We start from the raw sequence: 18,534 nt of genomic DNA, 5'->3' as shown, positions 1-18,534 counted from the left end.
GCTAGAAGCTCCTACCTCACCCATCCAGAAGACAAGTAGGGAAGAGTACCTGGACCAGAAGGAGAAAATCTTACAGAGATGGTCCCTTGAGAGAATCTGTGCCCCTTCAACCAAGGGACAATCACCCTGGGGACCTCTTGTGGAGCATGCTAGAGGAGTAAAAGCCTAGATGCACTTTCCTCCATTCCTCTACTCCTTGGAGAGCTCCCAAATTCCCAAACCCAACCAGAAACCAGCCGGCCTAGGAGCCCATAGTTGTCCTCAGGTCGGCCTCCCAGGACACAGCGAGGCCAAGAAGGCAGACAGTAGACCTGAGAAGCAAACGGATCCTTGAGGCAAGAAGCACACTTGGTGAGTGCAGCGTGGTGCTGGAGACGGCCCTCTCTGCTGGCCCTGGGGGCAGCCACTTGACTTCTCTGGCCCTCAGAGGGAGGCGGGGGCTGACCCCTTAGGGGTCATCAATGAAAATGGATATTATGAATGTGGCTGATTTCCTGGGAATGTGTAGCAGAGCAAAGGTCTTGGGGAAACTGAGGAAGGGCAAGGAGGGACTCCAGCGAAGGGGCCAGGAAGCAGCCACCAGAGACAGCCCGTGGCTTCCTTCCCTGGGACTTTCTAATATATTCCTTTCAACTTTTCTGGTAAAGCTTTATAGAATAGGATAAGGCTCAGTCTGTGCTCAAAGACAGCCACCTGAACAGAGTGTGACAGTTCCTCCGTGACAGAACAGTCCATTGGCCTCTCTGAGCACAGACAGTTACAAGGTAGGGGAGGGGGTGTCACCTGGGAGTTGGGGGACATTGAAAGGAATCCTAGGAATGAGCAAAAGCTGATTTGGGAACCACATAGGGAGGGGGGGGGATGTGCAAAGATGATCCCAGTTCAATGTTTAGGGCAAAATTTAATTTCCACAGTAGTAAAAGGCAAAGTTAGAGATGTAGGCAGGTGGGCGCTCATGGAGGCCCAAGGGCCTGGAGTTGGGCTTTGGACCTCTAGGCAGTGGGGTCCCTGAAGGGTTTTCAGGAGAAGAGCCCAGTGAGGCAGGGTTTCAAGATAGACCACGGCTGAGGGATAGTCAGTATGCAGCACCAGGACAGTTGTTACAGCATTACTGTTGTGACAAAACAAGGTTCCAGACCCCCAAGGAAAGTGACTGGCCCAACTCCTGCGACACCACAGCATTCCCGTTGGAGAAAGGCCTTACGAGTGTCGCCAACGTGGAGAATCTTTCAGCAAAAGCTCTAGCCTCGCTCCACACCAGAGAGCTCCCACCAGAGTAGGGCCTTATAAATGTGGTGAATACTAGGAAGCTATTAGCCAAAAGTCTTTCCTCAAGTATCACAAAGTTCACATGGGGAAGACACCCTAGGTGTCCTGGAAATGGGACATTTCTTGTTCCATATAGTGACACTAGAGGAGACCCCTTATGTGGACACCATCTGCCTGAACTTTTTGCTTAGGGAAGTAGTCTGTGCTCTTCCATCCCAGAGAGGGATTTGTGAGAAGACAACACCCATTCCCACCTCCTTCCCAATGTGTTAAGGCCTGGGTTAGACTCATATTTGGCCCAGAAGACTTGGTCTGAGTCCTGCTTGTGAATTAAAAGTTGGACTACATTTTTCAGTGATATTCTTGGTCTTACATGACCAGTGATGGAGTTTTCTGGCCTTGACCTCGCCAGCCTGAGAAAAGCCTGACTCTGGTTGCTCTGCTTTGTGCAATAATAAATGCCTTATTTATTTATTTTTTGATACCGAGGATTGAACCCGGAGGTGCTTAACCACGGAGCCATATCTCCAGCCCTTTTTATAATGTTTTACTTAGAGAAAAGTTCTTGCTAAGTTGCTTAGGGCCTCACTATGTTGGTGAGGCTGGCTTTGAACTCACCATCTTCCTGCCTTGGCCTCCCAAGTCACTAGGATTACAGGTGTTCACCACTGCAAAAACTGGCTTAAATGCCTTATTTCTTAAGCCATCTATTAAAAAAGGAGAAAAAGAAAGTGACTATCCCAGGTCCCTGGTGAAGGTGTGTGGGTCACTTAGCACACTAAACCTCTGAGGGGTAACCCAGCACCTTAGCTACCCTATGACATACAGAAGATTCCCCTTCTATAGGGACCTGCCACCTGGAAAGTTAGTGGACCAGTCAGGGACCCACCCAATTTTTCCATACTCTGGTACCACAAATCCAAAAGATTTACTGAGGATCATGGTCTGAGAGTTGCCATGAGAAAGCAAAGAAGATTTTGCCAGACTCTGGAAAAGAACTCTAGAGACACTGAGCTCTGGAATCTTTTGGGAAAAGTGACAGCCAGTGTCTCAGTAAGGGGGTCCTTCTTTCTGCCCAGGAATCTAAGCCACCCTAAAACTTACGATCTTAGATAATTAGTAAGTAACAAAACACAAATACTCAGAAATATAGTTGCAGAATGTGAAGCCCCTGATAGATATAGTCCACATGGGTTCTGGAACTAGACAAAGGGAAAATGGCTCTGGTGATTTATTTAAGAGGGTCCATCAAAGCAGGGATAAGGTTTCAAGGGCAGAGTCTTGCTCCATGATTTCTTGCAGTCAGCAGGTTGATTGACATCTTGGCAGGTCCCACCCATCTCAGGTGCTGTGAGGGCCACTGCAGAGTGGGAAAGATATTCACATTGTCCCTGGGCAATTGACCAGAGGAAATGTCCACTGGCCATTCCCGGACACCAGATTCTCTATCCACTAGGCTTCCAGGTGCAGTGACCCAGGTGCAACCCATGGTGGCTTGTGACAGTCATCCCTTGCACAGGCTGAACCATGAAATCCTTGGGGGGCGGGGGGAGAGTCTAGGATGCTCTGAATGTGATATAGGAGTAGCCCGCTCACCCAACCATCAGGACAGAGTCAGGGTCTCACCCTGGAGGGAATGTCCCTTCTACCTGGTGTTGATTGAACACAGTAATAAATGGAAGCGCTGCTATGGGAATGCTGAGAGTCGCAGCTTTATACTGGGTGATAAATTTGTGCTGGCCAATTTTCCACTACGGTAAGTCAGCCACATGTTCCTGGAGAGCCCCCAGAGCCCCTGACCCACTCAGGAACTACATCACTCTCTTCTTCTCATTAAAAAATAATCCTTCAGTTTCTTAAACTGCACGGAGGGGTCATGGATGATTGTTTTATTATTCTCTAACCTAGACTGATGTGCCTTTTATGCATTTGAAATATTTCATTAAAATAGTAAAAGCAATTAAATTAAAACCAATTCTCTTAGTGGCAGTTTTAAGGACCTTCCTCAGCATAGGGATATTTGCTGCTTCCCTTTTTTTCTCTCCACACATGATTTAGCAACAGAGCGTGCCTTTTCCTGAGGAAGGGGATTAGCGAGGCCTGAGCCTTTCCACATGGCTCATGTTCACTGAGTGGTCAGAGGACATGGGCCACCTGCATGGCACCAGGGACAGGGCTTTGCCTTTGCCTGCCCTCAGGGAGGAGGGCACCTAAGCTGCCCTGACTCGAGGTGGGAAGAGTCCTGGGGCAGGACTAGGAACAGGTAGGAGGGGAGGCTGCCCAGGGCAGTGTGAAGACACATCTAGTCTTCAATCAGAAAATGGGGGCTGGGAGTGCAGCTTCGTGGCAGAACATATGCTTAGCATGAGTGAGACCCTGGGTTCAAACCCTAGCAACAGCAAAGAAAGGAAGGGGAAGGGAAAGGAAGGAAAAGAAAAGAAAAAAGGCAGGACCGGAAAAAATAATTCTTGGCTCTCTTCAACCCAGTTTCCTCCATCTGCGTCCACTCTGCCAGCCACTTCCTGCCTTCATGCCTTCAAACCTGCAGACCTTCTAAATATTCTACCCAATGAGAAATGAAGGTCCTGCCTGTGATTATAAACTAACTCAGAATGGCAGAGGGTTTCATTCCCCAGGCCAGTGCTGGTTGATCTGTAATGGCTGCCTAGAGACGTGGGTGGAGACCAAGTCTAAAGCCATCTGAGGCTCAGGGGGAAGGGTGTCAACATTGATTGGTGATGTCTGCCATGAGAGCCAAATGGGAAAATGTTGGCGTGGGTGCCAGAGACTTTCTAACTAAGGGACCCAACAAAGAAATAATCCATTTACACTGGGAAATGTTAATGAGATACCATTCACAGGCCCAGGAACAAGGGAGCTTCAACTCTTGGTGGAGAGGCCTGAAAGGAGAGAGAAAGCAAGAGACGGGCGAGCGAGAAATGAAGGATGGAGACCAGGCAGAGATCCACACGAAAGTTTATTCGTCAGAGCTGACAAACAAAGGCCAACTCTCTATAGAGAGGAGAGAGATGTTCAGGTGTTCAGCTTTTGTGGGGTAGGGGTTTGGAGTTGGAGTTGTGGCGCTATGGGATAGGCTTGGGGTGCTTGCATCTGAGTTTGGTGGATGGGGAATAGTGTGGGATTGGCTTAGGTCGATGGTACCGTGGGGCTTTCCAGAGTCAAGGTGTCATGTCCTTCTGGGGTTGGCTTAGGGTTATGGTACCATGGGTAGGTCACTAATGGGGATAGGGGGAGTTCGGATAAGAGGAAGTACAGGAAAATGAAACTTATAAGATGGTGGTTAACATTTCAGATGGCTGCTCGAATGTTAAATCAACACCCTAGAAGGCCCAAGTTACGTTTTTGCCTCTAATCACAGAAATTAACTCAAGCTTTGCATTCAGCCTCCTAATTCAGGTTTCCTATTTGGAATCACAGTTCTTCCTTTGGATGCTATGGATTGCTGATGTTAGGAATGGAGCTATAAAGTCATCAGCTCTTATTTCTCCACCCCTTGTGGTTTGCAGAATCAGCTGCTTTAAAAATATATACATTTTGGCAGAGGCCAGGACTGATCCCTGAAAAGGCCCAGAGACCCCACCCCACCTTCTGGGATAGGGACTTCTAGAAAAGTCATCCCACCCTGCTCATCCTGGACAGAGGCCACGTGACACATACACAGGAGCCAGCGTGAGTCCTTCAGGCTCAGAGGATTCCAGCAAACACTGTTCATTTTTAACTCAGTTAACGTTTACCCTCTCAAAATGGTTTTGAACTCTGAGCAAAATAAGACCTAGCACTTTCAGGTCCCAAGGTCAGGGACTCCCATTATGCCCATGAAGTTCACTTTGAGAATTGTTCCCCACAGGCCAGTTAACTGATTCCCCTCAGAAAAAGGCCAAACTGCCTTTGGAGTGTACTTCTGAGAACAGCACTCTAGTCATGGATCCGTTCTCTCTCTCTCTCTCTCTCTCTCTCTCTCTCTCTGGCTTTGAACAAGACAACACACCCATCCTGAATTGAGTTTGGCAGATTCATGGAAAATAGAAGTATGTTATCTGTTGCACAGCAGACATCTCCAGCACAAACCAGAACAGTCTGCTAGAAAAAGCTTCCAGGTGCCCCCGGGTTGCAGCCCAGAAACAACATTTATTAGTTGCAGAAAAAGATAAAGCTGAGCAGAACCTGCTTTGAAGCGATAACAGGTATGGGGTTGAAGATCATGTATTGATGTCGGGAAATATAAAATGTGATTTCACTTTGCTGGTGTGTGTGCAAACACGCATATGTCTGCACACAGGAAAAAAAAAGAAATCGTTAACATTTGATCTTAGCAAGGTGGGATTGCTAATGACTGGGGGGTTGTTTTATCTTCACACAATTCTACATTTTCTGTTTGAGCATATGCTCCTTTTATAATAGAAAGCCAATTAAATCTTTTTAAAAAAACAATTACAAAAGAGAGGGAAAGGGAAACGTAAGAAAGAACATGGATACTGCAGTCATTTAGAACCGAGCTAGGATTCTCATTCTTCTGCCCTTTATTAGTGGGTACACTTAAGACAAATTATTGAACTCCTCTGGAGCTCTGATTCCTCCCCTTAAATCACCTAAATAGGACAAGCTTTGAACAAAGAAGCAGACTCATTGTTTTTATGGTGGTTTTTGTTTTCAGAGCAGGAATGCTTAACAGTCAGGGAAAGATGGATATGGTGCTGGGAAGAGATTCTTGGTTTTCTCTGTGGGTGGAGATTGAGGATCTAGAGAGGAAGTGAGGCAGCCCCAAGGAACCAAGGATATGCTTCATTTGGGCAGCTCCCCCTCACCATCTTCCAACCCAAGGATGGGGGATGGAGAAAAAAACACCAGAGACCTGTGGGTCCCAGCATCAAGTCTCCAGTCCCACCTGTGGCCATGATGAAGGCGAGCTGACAGGCAGGAGTCTGGGACTCACCTCCTGATGCAGGCAGCGGATACCTGAAGGCCCCATCAGTGCTTGCAAGTTGGAGCCCAAGCTGGGCTGGGCGGGGGCCAGAGGATGGATTTGCTGGTCAGCCTGTGAGAGCCAAGGCCAAGAGAAGTAGAAGGACCTCCAAGGCAGGGGCACAAGGGACATGGGGGCAGGCTGGGTTAAGGCAGGACATAGCTCCTAAGGCCTTTGAGGACACTGCACATCATGGGAAAAGAAGTGACAACATCTCCAATGCCCTGGAAGCGCCTGCCAAGAGGAGTAGCCCCAGCCGGCTCCTCTCTGCTGTGTAAATCTCATTCCAAAGCACTCAAATTAATTTCAGCAAGAGCTCCCCAGAGCTCATGACTGGATCGCCAGGACTCCTCCTGTCCTAAGAAAAACAAGAGGGACAGCCAGAATTTGTCAAGAAATTAATTGAAAACAGCGACAAGAGTCTCATGAATTCTTAATTAGACGGTAATTTGCTCCTTCCTCAAGGGCAGGCTCAGACGCCAGCTCTGTCTCCTCCAGGGCCTGCTTACCCAGGGCCCCCAGCTTCTGAGAGGAGACAGTCCTGCCACCAGGAAACAGCTGTTTCTTCTCTAGCTAGGTTACAAAACCACACGTCCTCATCCTACAGTGTCCTAGCCCAGGAGCCAGGGTCACAGGCTTAGATAACATCTAGGATGCTTCTTCCAAGAAAAGCAAGAAAAAAATGCCTCTGGGTGTTGCACAAACCCAAAACAAGCTCTTTACTTAGTCATTATCCATCTGGTTTAGGTGTCTGTGTGAAGTTAACTCCTTTTAGGTGTGAATGATTAGACCAAATCAGAATCCAAACTCTGTAGACCTGGAAGAAAACCCAGAGATCAGACAGCACCCCAGGGCCCAGTACTGCACCCAGTAAGCTCATCCTTTGATGGGTGAGTGTAGCATAGCTCCAGGAAATCACAGATCTGATCAAGGTCACAGAAACAATGACAATGCAGGTCTACTGTTCCCAGCCCACTAGGCCATGGTGCTCAGTCTTGAAGTTCAACTGGCCAGAGCACACGGGGAGGAGGCTAAGATGAACAAGACATAGTCACCGTCCTCAAGAGAGTCAGTGGAAAAACACAGACATAAATGACTATGATACTAAAAAACAATACTAATAATCCAAATCTTGGTAATAAGGCTAACAGAGTACAGCATGTTCTGCCAGCCTCGTCCTGGGCATTGTTTCACAATCCTACCCAGTGGTTGCTTAATTACCTCAGGGAATCTATCTCCCTGTGATTTGGCTATTTACTCATAAGGACCCAGATTCTATGAAGTTACATATTTATTTGCAGATCTTGCCCAATGAAGATAGAAATAATTTCTATCCAATAGAAAAGATAACAACAAAGATTATGTTTTTAATTGCCAGGTCTTGGTTTTTAATATTTATTTATTTATTTATTTGGTATTAGGGATTGAACCCAGAGGCACTTGAACACTGAGCCACATTCCCAGCTCATTTTATTTTTATTTTGAGACAGGGTCTCACTGAGTTGCTTAGAGCCTTGCTACAGTTGCTGAGGCTGGATCGGAACTTGAGATCCTCCTGCCTCAGCCTCCCAAGCAGCGTGTGCTGCCGCACTGGGCTGTTTTTTATTGTTGGCAGTAAAATGCACATATTAGTTACCATCTTAACCATTTTTCAGTGAACAGTTCAGTGATATTCCATGCACTCACGCTATGCACCATCACCGCCATCCATCTCCTGAACTTTTTTCCTCTTGCAAAGCTACAACTCTATACCCATGAAACAAGAAATCCCCATTCCATTTCTCCCTCCCCATCACCACTCCTAGCAACCACCATCCTATATCCATCCTATAATCTGTCTATGAATTTGACTATTGACTTCTTGGTACTTTGAAGAGTGGAATCTAATGGCATTTGTCCTTCAGTTATTGGCTGATTCCCTGAGCACAGTGTCCTCCATATTCACCCATGTTATAGCATATACCAGAATTTCCTTTCATTTAAGAAGGCTGATATAGATTCCATTGTTCATATATGTCACATCTTGTTTATTCCTTTATCCACTGATAGACACTTGGGCCAAGTGGGGCAGTGCACAACTACGGTCCCAAAGACTCCGGAGGCTGACGCAGAAGGATTCTCCAAGTTCAAGTCCAGTCTCACCAACTTAGTGAGATCTTGTCTCAAAGTTTAAAAAATTAAAATAGTGCTAGGGATGTGGCTCAGTGGAGAGTGTCAATAGTTTCAAGCCCTATTAGCCAAAAATAAAACCAAAAAACCAGACACTTGGGCTGCTTCCAGCTTTTGGATATCACATACAGATATCTGCAGAAGATCCTGCTTTCAATTGTTTTGGGTATATATCCAGAAGTGGAATGGCTGAATTACACTGTAATACTCTGTTGACTTTTTTTAAATATTTTTTTTTTAGTTATAGGTGAACACAATATCTTTATTTTCATGTGGTGCTGAGGATCAAATCCAGTGCCTCTTGCATGCTAGGCAAGCGCTCCACCTCTGAACCACACCCCCAGCCCCTCTGTTAAATTTTTTTTGAGAGAAAACATTACTGTTTTCCACAGTGGCATTTACATTCCTAACAACAGTGCACAAGGGATCCAATTTCTCTACAGCCTCACCAACACTTGTCATTTTATATTTTTTTGTTGTTGATATTTATTGCAGTGCTGGAGATCAAACTCACAGTCTTGTACATGCTAGGCAAGCATTCTTCCCCTGAGCTATTTTTTGATTTTTGATAGTGTCACAGTGATCCTAATGGATGTGAGGTGATATCTCATTGTGGGTTTGATGTGCATTTCCTTAATAGTTAGTGATGTTGAACATCTTTTCATATGTTTGTTGGCCATTTTTTATCTTCTCTGGAGAAATGTCTATTCAAGTTCTCTGTTAATTTTTTAAATCAAGCTGGGGTTGGTGACTCAGATCTATAATCCCAGTGACTTGGGAGGCTGAGGCAGGAGGATAACAAGTTCAAGGTCAGCCTCATTTAGTGAGACCCTCAGCAATTTAGTGAGATCCTGTCTTTTTTTTTTTTTTTAGTTGTAGGTAGACACAATATCCTCATTTTTACTTTTTTTTTTTTTTTTTAATGTGGTGCTGAGGATAGAACCCAGTGCCTCCTACATGCCAGGGGAGCATTCCACCACTGAACTACAACCCCACCTAAGATCCTGTCTTTTTTTTTTTAACAGGGAGAGAGAGAGACAGAGACAAAGACAGAGACACACAGAGAGAGAGAGAGAATTTTAATTTTTTTTTTCTTTTTTTTAATTTTCGGCGGACACAACATCTTTGTTTGTGTGTGGTGCTGAGGATCGAACCCAGGCCGCACGCATGCCAGGCAAATGCACTACCGCTTGAGCCACTTCTCCAGCCCAGAGATCCTGTCTTAATATTAAAAAAAATAGAAAAGACTGGGAATATAGCTCAGTGGTAGAGCACTCCTAGGTTCAATCCCCAGTACTGCAAAAGAAAAAAAGTAGATCAGATTTTGTTGTTGTTGTTGTTGAATTGCAGGAGTTCTTTATATATTCTGGATATTAGCCTGTTATTAGATATATGATTTGCAAATTTTCTCCAGTTCCATGGGGTTACATTTTTACTCTGTGGACAGTGTCCTACGATGTATCAGAGTTTTTCATTTTGATGAAGTTCAGGTTCTCTATTTTTTTTCTCTTGTGGCTTGTGCTTTTGGTGTCATAGCCAACGAATCATTGTGAAATGTCATGAAGTTTTCCCCTTGTGTTTCCTTCTAAGAGTTTATAGTTTAACTCTTATGTTTAGGATCCTGATTCATTTTGAGTCAATGTCTGTATCTATGGTACCTGGGAGGCATCCCCCTTCATTCTTTAGCATGTGGATAGCCAGTTTCCCCAACGCTATTTGTTGGCATCCTTGGGTCAAAAACCATTAATCACATAGGCAAGGGCAACCAATTTTATTTTCAACCTAGAAAACTATTTCTAACATTCCCTTTGGAACGCCTATAAATACCCAGTCTCTTTGATCCAGCTTTCCTATCTTATTGGTCCCCTCATGCATGAGTCACTGAGTCTTTGCCTGCATCCATTCTATATATATATATACACATATGGAGGAGAATCGTGTGTTTAAGTTCTTGAGACTTATGCTTTGACAGTAATGTACAAAGTGCTATGGGGGCAGAGCGAAAGTCAGTCCTCGTTGGGGGATGCAACACACTTGGTCCCTTTTGAGATCAGCCTCATGATGAGTGCATGAAATCCTGGTAGGGAGCAATGGTGGTTTAGAGCAGACGTTTCAGACTCTGGGGATGGCAGGAAACCCTTCTCCTCCCCCTTTGCTTCCATTGTGTGCCTTTCCCAGCAGCCAACACAGATGTGATGTGTCCACGTGAAAAAGCCCAGGATAAAGCTCCTGGCTGCCTCCCCCACCGTTCCCTTCAGGTCCTGCACGAGAGGTCCCTGCTCCAGCCCTGGGTTGCCACCCCTCACAGCCCATGCTGCCCCTTCTCCTACCCGAGGAGAGTCTGGGCCTTTCCATCAACACCTCCTGTCATCTCCGGTTCTGCCTTAACCAGGGAATCGCACTTCCTGGCTGTCTCCACCCACCACAGAGGGCAGCCGTGAAATATCTCCCTGACAGACTCTAAATGTTACCAGCATCAGTCAGAGGGATAAACAGCAAGAAAGCCCGACACCGAGCAGCCAGCTCTGTCAGAGTGAAAGTGATATTCATTAGGAAACCTGCTTCTGGCCGCAGAGGATGAGACCTGCAGCCTTGGAGTGACCTTGACATTAGACCCAGTTAGGGCTCTTCACCATGGATGGGGCTTCTGCCCCTGGCTGGTACGTAGGGTTGGGATTTAACACCGAGATTCATGCATTCTGAGCATCCCAGGGGTGCACTTCCTTTGGAAGTTCTCTCATTGTGTCCCCAAGCCTTCCTAACTCACAGCCATGGCATTTCTGATGTTCTCCCTGTGGCCCGCACCACGGCTGGGCAGATACTGGATGACCTGGTTTCTGACTGACCAAGAGATCCTCGGGGCCTCACTTCTTCTCCACTTCAAGTTTATTCGCAGAAGTAGCGGAGGTTCTCAGCATTCTAAGCCCTGCATGCTGATGTCACCTGTGCTGTTGGGACCTTTGCCTTCGGCTTACCAACCCCAACCCTCCTTGAGCCTTGGTTGTCCAGAACCTTTACTGAGGCCCCAGGCCCTCCATCCCCTAGCTGTGCCCAGCCTCTAGACAACTAGTAAAGGGCAGGTCCCCTTTGGAGTCAGCAGGGATCCCTGAGGGATTGGCCCTTTGGCCAATGAGTGGGGTGGAGAGAAGGGACAGTGGTCTTCAAGCAGGAATGCCCAGGCTACTTTGGGGGCTGAGGCACCTGCATTGCTTGGGGTCAGCTAGTCTGCATTTGATCTCACCCTTCACTGGTTGGGTAGCCTTGGGCAAGTCAACCACCTGAAGCTCAGTTTCCATATGTGTAAAGTGGCACAAAGAACAGCACCTAACTCACTTATCATTTTAGGTCTCTGGATAATAAGTATGGTAACGTGCCACATAATCATGTTTCAGTCAACCACAGCCCTAATATACCACTGTGGCCCAACAAGATTATAACAGAGCTGAAAATTTTCTATCACCTTGTGACATTATAGACATCATAACCATCTGTTGTGTTTTTTTTTTTTTTTTTTTGTACTAGGAATTGAACCCATGGGCACTTAACCACTGAAACAAATCCCCAGTCCTTTTTATTTTGAGACAGAATCTCACTAAGTTGCTTAGTGCCTCATTATGTTGGCAAGGTTGGCTTTGAACTTGCAATCCTCCTGTCTCAGCCTCCGGAGTCACCAGGATTACAGGTGTGCACCAATTTTAACATCCTAGCACAAAGCATTACTCACATGTTTGGGACGATGCTGGTAAATAGGCCTGCCTGCTATACTGCCCGTTATATGAAGAACAGCACGTACACACAGTTATGCATTGGACTTAATACTTGGTAATAAACAGATGTTTACTGGTTTATGTATTTCCTATTATTTCTATCTTTGTTTTAGTGTGTTCTCTTTCTATTTATAAAAAGAAAAAATAGTTTATTTTGCAACTCTGCTATGGTTTCCTAGCAGCAGTCTCATGCGGCTTGTGTTTACCTGAGTCTTTGTGTGTGCGTGTACTAGGGATTGAGCCCAGGGGTGCTTTACTACTGAGCAACATTCCCACCCCTATTTGTTTTTTATTTTGAATGAGGGTGTCACTAAGTTGCTGAGGCTGGCCTTAGAACTTGCCATCCCCCTGCCTCCGCCTCTGGCGTTGCTGGGATTACAGGCGTGCACCACCGTGCCCAGGAGTGTGTTTATCTCACTCTCAATGCCATCACTTTCTTTCATGCTTGATTTAATCCTACATTGCTTTGTTCATCAAGGTCTCCCAACATAAAAAAAATCCTCTGCTAAGGGGGCCAGGAAGAGGCCATGTCATGATTGACCTGGAAACAATCAGCAATAGTTACTTCTCTCCAGCCAGGCACATCCCGTTGCGCAATAGGTATGATCTTGATGAACAGAAGCAAAATGACAGAAGCTATTAAGGGACTGCAACACTACTACAAATTTGAGAAGGTTCTGTATCAGATATGGAGAAACTTCTAATGGCCTGGATTGTAGACCAACGTATCCTCTTCAGCACCAAGAAGATCATGGCCAAAGAGTTTGTGATATTGAAAGAAAAGGCTGGACCTGCTGGGTAGAGTGGCTCATGCCTGTAATCCCAGCGATTCAGGAGGCTGAGGCAGGAGGATCACAAGTTTGAGACCAGTCTGGACCATTTAGCAAGATATCATCACAAAATAAAAAGGGCTGACTCTAGTACATGCAAGGTCCTGAGTTCAATCCCCAGCATTGCAAACAAACACACAAAAAAGATTCCATCATTTATAATGATGTTATTCATGACATCATGTGAGAGTCAGTGGTGAGTTTGGGAGCACTGATGCAAAGGGAGATGAAGATTATTTGGAAACTTCAAATGAGTTGATTGTGGAGGGAAATTATTTGCCAGAACAAATCCTCAATATGGATGAAAACTCCCTATTCAAGGCCTGAAGGACTTTCATACATTGGGAGGTCAAGTCAACGCCAGGTTTCCAGACTTTTAAGGGCAGAACTATAGTCTTGCTTGGGAGCAAAGTCACAGGCTATAAATTGAAACCTTTGTGAACTGCCAAGTGAGAGCCCAGGGCCTGCAAGAACACCACTAAGTACACGCTGCCAGTGCATGACAGAAGCAGCAGGAAGTCAGGATTGCCAGTTGCCACACACCTGTAATCCCTAACATTTGGGAGGCTGAGGCAGGAGGATCACAAGTTTGAGGCCAGCCTCAGCTATTTAGGGAGACCCTATCTCAAATTTAAAAAAAAAATAAAAAGGGGGCTGGGATTATGGCTCAGTGGTAGAGTGCTCGCCTAGCACGGGCGGGACCCGGATTCGATCCTCAGCACCACATAAAAATAAAGGCATTGTGTTGTGTCCATCTACACCTAAAAAAATAAATATTAAGAAAATAAAATAAAAAATAAAAAGGACTATGGATGTAGTTCAGTGGTAAAACATCCCTGGATTCAATCCCCGGTACCCAGGCCCCCAGGAAAATCTCACTTATCTAGTATGTGAACATACACTTCGTAAGACAAAATCACTTAATGATGCATTTTTCAGAAGGTATCCCTGGGTCAAGCACATGACTGTATAAAACACTCATTCACTGCCTGGCAATAATCAATCCTCACCAAAGGTTAACTATTTTTCAAGGAACAGGGAATGGACTTTGTCCTGTGTGTGTACATAAGAAACATAATGACCATCTTGGGGAAGGGCAAGTGGAGAGAGCCAGAGAACTTGCTGCTCTTGACCTTAGACGTTTTCTCTGTTCATTGATGTTTTCACAAAACAAACAAACAAAAAAAAAGTTGGTCCTCATTTCACATTCTCTTGTCCTGAGACTGAGAAACTGCTCTCTTCTTCAAGTGATCTATACTGCTTTCAGATTAGCTCTTCCCCACCTTGATAGATTATACTCATCTTATTTCCCCTCTGGCAATTGAAAATTCCAATGAGATATGAGTCTCCTTTCCTCTGACCTTCTCCTGGGGGAGAATGCTGATGGCCCAGAATTAATGTGGCAGTTGATATACTGTGTGGTGCTGAAGACATGGGGACAAGTCCTCCCGTTGCTGGTGGTGGGAGCGGAAGGGGGAGGGATGGGAAGGAGGCAGCTCTCAGCCACTTTGTGGGACTGACTCACAGGGCTCTTATCTCAAGTGGTTGCAAAAACAGAGTTACAGATGAGCCCGCATACCTGGGATGAATATCCCAAAGAGTGGTGGCCTCAGGCTTGGTATCCAAGGCCCTGGGCACTTTCAAGTACTAAACACCTTGACAAGTCAGTGGACCTTTCTGGGCCTCAGTTGCTTCATCCATAACATGGGGAAAGAGATCTCTCAGAGGATGACCATGGGATTAAAATGAATTGTGTAGCCAGGAGCGGTGGTGCGCACTATAATCTCAGCAGTTTGGGATGCTGAGGCAGGAGGATGGTGAGTTCAAAGCCAGCCACAGCAACTTAGTGAGGCCCTAAGCAAATAATTGAGACCCTGCCTCTGCCTCTAAATTATATATATGGCTGGGATGTGGTTTAGTGGTTAAGTGCCTCTGGGTTCAATCCCCAGTACCCAAAACAAAACAAAAACAAACAAACAAAAAAAAAAACAAAACCCTGACTGTTCTTTAACTGCAAGAGAAAATACCAAGCTTACAGATACTAAAACCCAGGCCTTGAGAGGTGAGATCTGCAGCAGTCAAGTATTTTAGAAAGAGCATCTGCCGCCTTCACTGCTGTTGACACTTGTGGTTGTCACCATTCCTGCTGGTTCCTTGGAAGCTGGAATGAGGTACAGATGAAGGGTTGGAGAGGGTCAACGTTTCCATTGGGGAGTTCTTCTCTAACAGAACAGATGTTTACTGACCACCTTCCAAGAGTCAGATGTTTATCTAGGCATCATGGAGGGTAAAGACACAGAGAAGGCCTTGATCCTGATGCTTCTCTTTTCATCCTCCTTTCCCTCCCTCTCTCCTCCCCACAACCCCATCCCTGAGGCAGCTCTGTTTCTGAAAGGCGTGGAGAGGGTCAGCTGCCTGATCCTGAGTCCTTTCCTTAGAATCTGGTGTCTGCAAACTGCAGCACTGGCCACAGGCTCTGGCCAGGGCCAAAAGTATATATAGACTGCTGTCACTGTCACATCTGGAAAGTGTATCTTCTCCAAAAACTTAACTCAGGACTTCTTTTTCATTATTTCTAGCTTATTTACTGTATAGACCACAAGCCTTGAGTGAGGAAATGAGGACCCTGCCTGCTCTACTGTTGTTCCAAGCACGGTATTTGGCAAACTATGGGTGAGGGAACAATAAAGGAATGAAATTGTGGATCTACAGTGAGGCCATAGCTAACACCTAGACTCTGGGACTCCTTTTACTGCCATTATCTCTAGATGCACCTTGTAAAATGACCAGTGCTCCTGAACTTCCTGTAAGTCTGGGCTCATGCTCCAGACAGGGCAGAATGCATCCCTCCCCTTGGCCAGGGCATGGATGCTGCCCAGAAAAGTTGCTCTCCAAGTTGTGAAAGGGGCGGTAGGTGTCCCAGTGGAATCTGCTCCCTGCAAGAAGCCCGCAGGAAGAGACACTTGGTATGCTTCTTTGATACCCAGCCCCCCATCAATGGCTTTGCTGTGGTTTAGGTATTCATGAGAATTACAGAAAGCAGAATGTTTCCTCCCCAACTGATCTTACAACAGAAGCCAGACATGTAACTCAGGCTCCACCTTCAAATGTACCTAGGCTTCAGTTCAGAGGCTCTGGGAAAATTCCTCTTGGCTGGCAAGGGCAGCAGTGGGTGTGGGGCTATATTCCTACTGCAGAAGGGGCCCCTGTGCAGCTGGCAGGTGTGGCACACTCCTGCCCGGGGCAAGGGCAGCATGGGCATATTACAACTTTTGGCACTGGAAGCTTAGACTGAGCTCTTTTTTTTTTTTACTTTTATTTATTTTTTTTATTTATATATAACAGCAGAATGCATTACAACTCTTATTAAATACATAGAGCTCAATTTTTCATATCTCTGGTTGTATACACAGTGTATTCACATCAGTTCGTGTCCTCATACATATACTTTGGATAATAATGATCATTACATTCAACCATCATTAATAACCCCATGCCCCCTCTCTTCCCCTCCCACCCCTCTGCGCTATCTAGAGTTAGTGTCTCCCTTGTTCCCCCTCCCTATCCCACTATGAATCAGCTTCCTTATATCAAAGAAAACATTCGGCATTTTTTTTTTGGGGGGGGGGAATCGGCTAACTTCACTTAGCATTATCATCTCTAACTCCATCCATTTACCTGCAAATGCCATGATTTTAGCTTTTTTGCCTTTCCAATTCCATGAGCTACCTGATGTCATTGTAATAATTTCCTTTCATACTCCGTAAGCCATGGTCAGCAATTATTGCTTTAAAATTAAAAACCCTGGGCTGGGTGTGGTGGCCCATGCCTGTAACTCCAGTGGCTTGGGAGGCTGAGGCAGGAGGATCACTGAGTTCAAAGCTAGTCTCAGCAAAAGCAGGGCACTAAGCAACTCAGTGAGACCCTGTCTCTAAATAAAATACAAAATAGGGCTGGGGATGTGGCTCAGTGGTCAAGTGCCTCTGAGTTCAATCCCTAGTACCAAAAAAAATTTAAAAAATAAAAAATAAATAAGAACCCTGAGTGATAGCCTACTTCAAATGTCTCAGCTCCTCACTTCTTGGGATCCCGAAAACAAAAAGAGCTTTCATTGATTCTGTGCTTCCAGTGGTCTCTGAGACTGTGCTAGGAGCTTTGTATGCTGTCTCCTGGAATTATCACAATACTGTATGAGCTGGTACTATCTCTATCTAAACAGATATTAGGCATAAGAGAACTTGTTCAAAGTCTCACAAGAAGCTAATTACATGTTGTGATAGCAAATAAGCTCTCAAATCTAATCATGGATTTCAAGGTGGACTGTGGCAGTCAGAAAGTAAGTTCCTGCTCTGTTCCATGGTGGAACTGTGAGAACTGAGTGGGCCATCTGATTCCACATTCTCTGAGAACCAGTAACACCTGGTTCTCACCACCTTACTAAATGTATAGGTGGTGGGGAAAAAAAGATACAAATGTATTTCACTGCTCAAGGACGATTTTTCAGGATAACAGCAAGGCCAGTTAACCACACCACCTACTGTGCTCCCACAAGCAGGGTTTTGACACCCACCTGGGGCTCCAAGGAGGCATGTCCAGTAGAGTGATAAAGCCAGAATTTAAGGCAGGCAGTCAGTGTAAATAGGTAAATTGCATTGGATCACAGAGAACAGAGGCCAGTTTGGGTCTCCAGAAGTTGGAGACCACCCCTGAGGAATTTAAATGTTAATTCCTCAGAGCCTTTCCTTCATCCTTACCAAGATAACCTGCCCCTGCTCCAATAAAGGGAGTTGTAAAAGTTGTTAATTAATGCACCCAGGGCCCCCCTCCTGGCCAGATCACTCCACCTTGGCTCCTCCTGGGCCATCCCACCTGGGCCATCTCCTGGGCCTAGTCATGTACACAGGAAGGAGAGAGATAAGGGGGGAGAGAGCAAGAGAACAAAGAAAATTTAGGATGTATAAAAGAGGCAGAACACTCTCACTTCTTGGGATATATCTCAGGATACCAGCTATGGCCCCCTTCTCCCTCCCGGGAGAAGTCTGTGTTACTCCTTTTTAAATTAAACCCTGCTCTATGTGCTTGCCTCCACGTGCTCCTTTAATGCTATATGTTAACATGTGAGGAAGCAGGACTGGTAACTGGTGGGATCAGTGGTACACAGCAAAGCTGCTGCATACCCACATTTGGCCAAGCCTGCGTGCAGGCCAGCCTCCCAGATACATTGCAATATAGGTGATTTCTTTTCCATTTATTTTCAAGCACTTATTTCATTTACCCAGTTCCAAGGCCAATAAATCTTGGCATTAAGGCTGATTTGATGTGTGATGCAGACAGTCTAATTAAGGCTACGGTATTTTATCAGCTCCTCTAAATTTTCTTTTCTCTGCTCTGCAATTTTTTATACTGGGTTGATCTTTTTTTTATTCATAAGGGGTTTCATTCTCATTTGTCATGGCTGTATTAACTGGGCATCTAGCGAAGACTTGGATATAGAAGTCTGCATCTCATTTATCCT

The 18,534-nt window shown here is 45.6% G+C and overlaps 1 protein-coding gene across 4 annotated transcripts in view; it reads left to right on the top strand.

Moving 5' to 3' along the window:
- Positions 1 to 207: 207 nt before the first annotated feature.
- Lamtor5 (late endosomal/lysosomal adaptor, MAPK and MTOR activator 5) overlaps positions 208 to 18,534 on the top strand; it is a 29,840-nt gene continuing 11,513 nt past the window's right edge. Inside the window, exons 1-3 of one of the 4 annotated variants that reach the window (XM_071618175.1) lie at positions 208 to 351; positions 4,131 to 4,306; positions 5,339 to 5,474. The gene's annotated coding sequence lies outside the window, so the exon portion shown is untranslated. Of the gene's footprint in view, positions 352 to 4,130; positions 4,307 to 5,269; positions 5,475 to 18,534 lie in introns of all 4 variants that reach the window. The other 3 variants (XM_071618177.1, XM_071618174.1, XM_071618176.1) reach the window with 3 other exon arrangements.

This window comes from Marmota flaviventris, chromosome 10, assembly GCF_047511675.1.
Source record: "Marmota flaviventris isolate mMarFla1 chromosome 10, mMarFla1.hap1, whole genome shotgun sequence".
Classification (NCBI taxonomy): Eukaryota; Metazoa; Chordata; class Mammalia; order Rodentia; family Sciuridae; genus Marmota; species Marmota flaviventris.
Note: the sequence above shows the minus strand (reverse complement) of the source record. Positions and strands in the feature narration are given on the sequence as shown.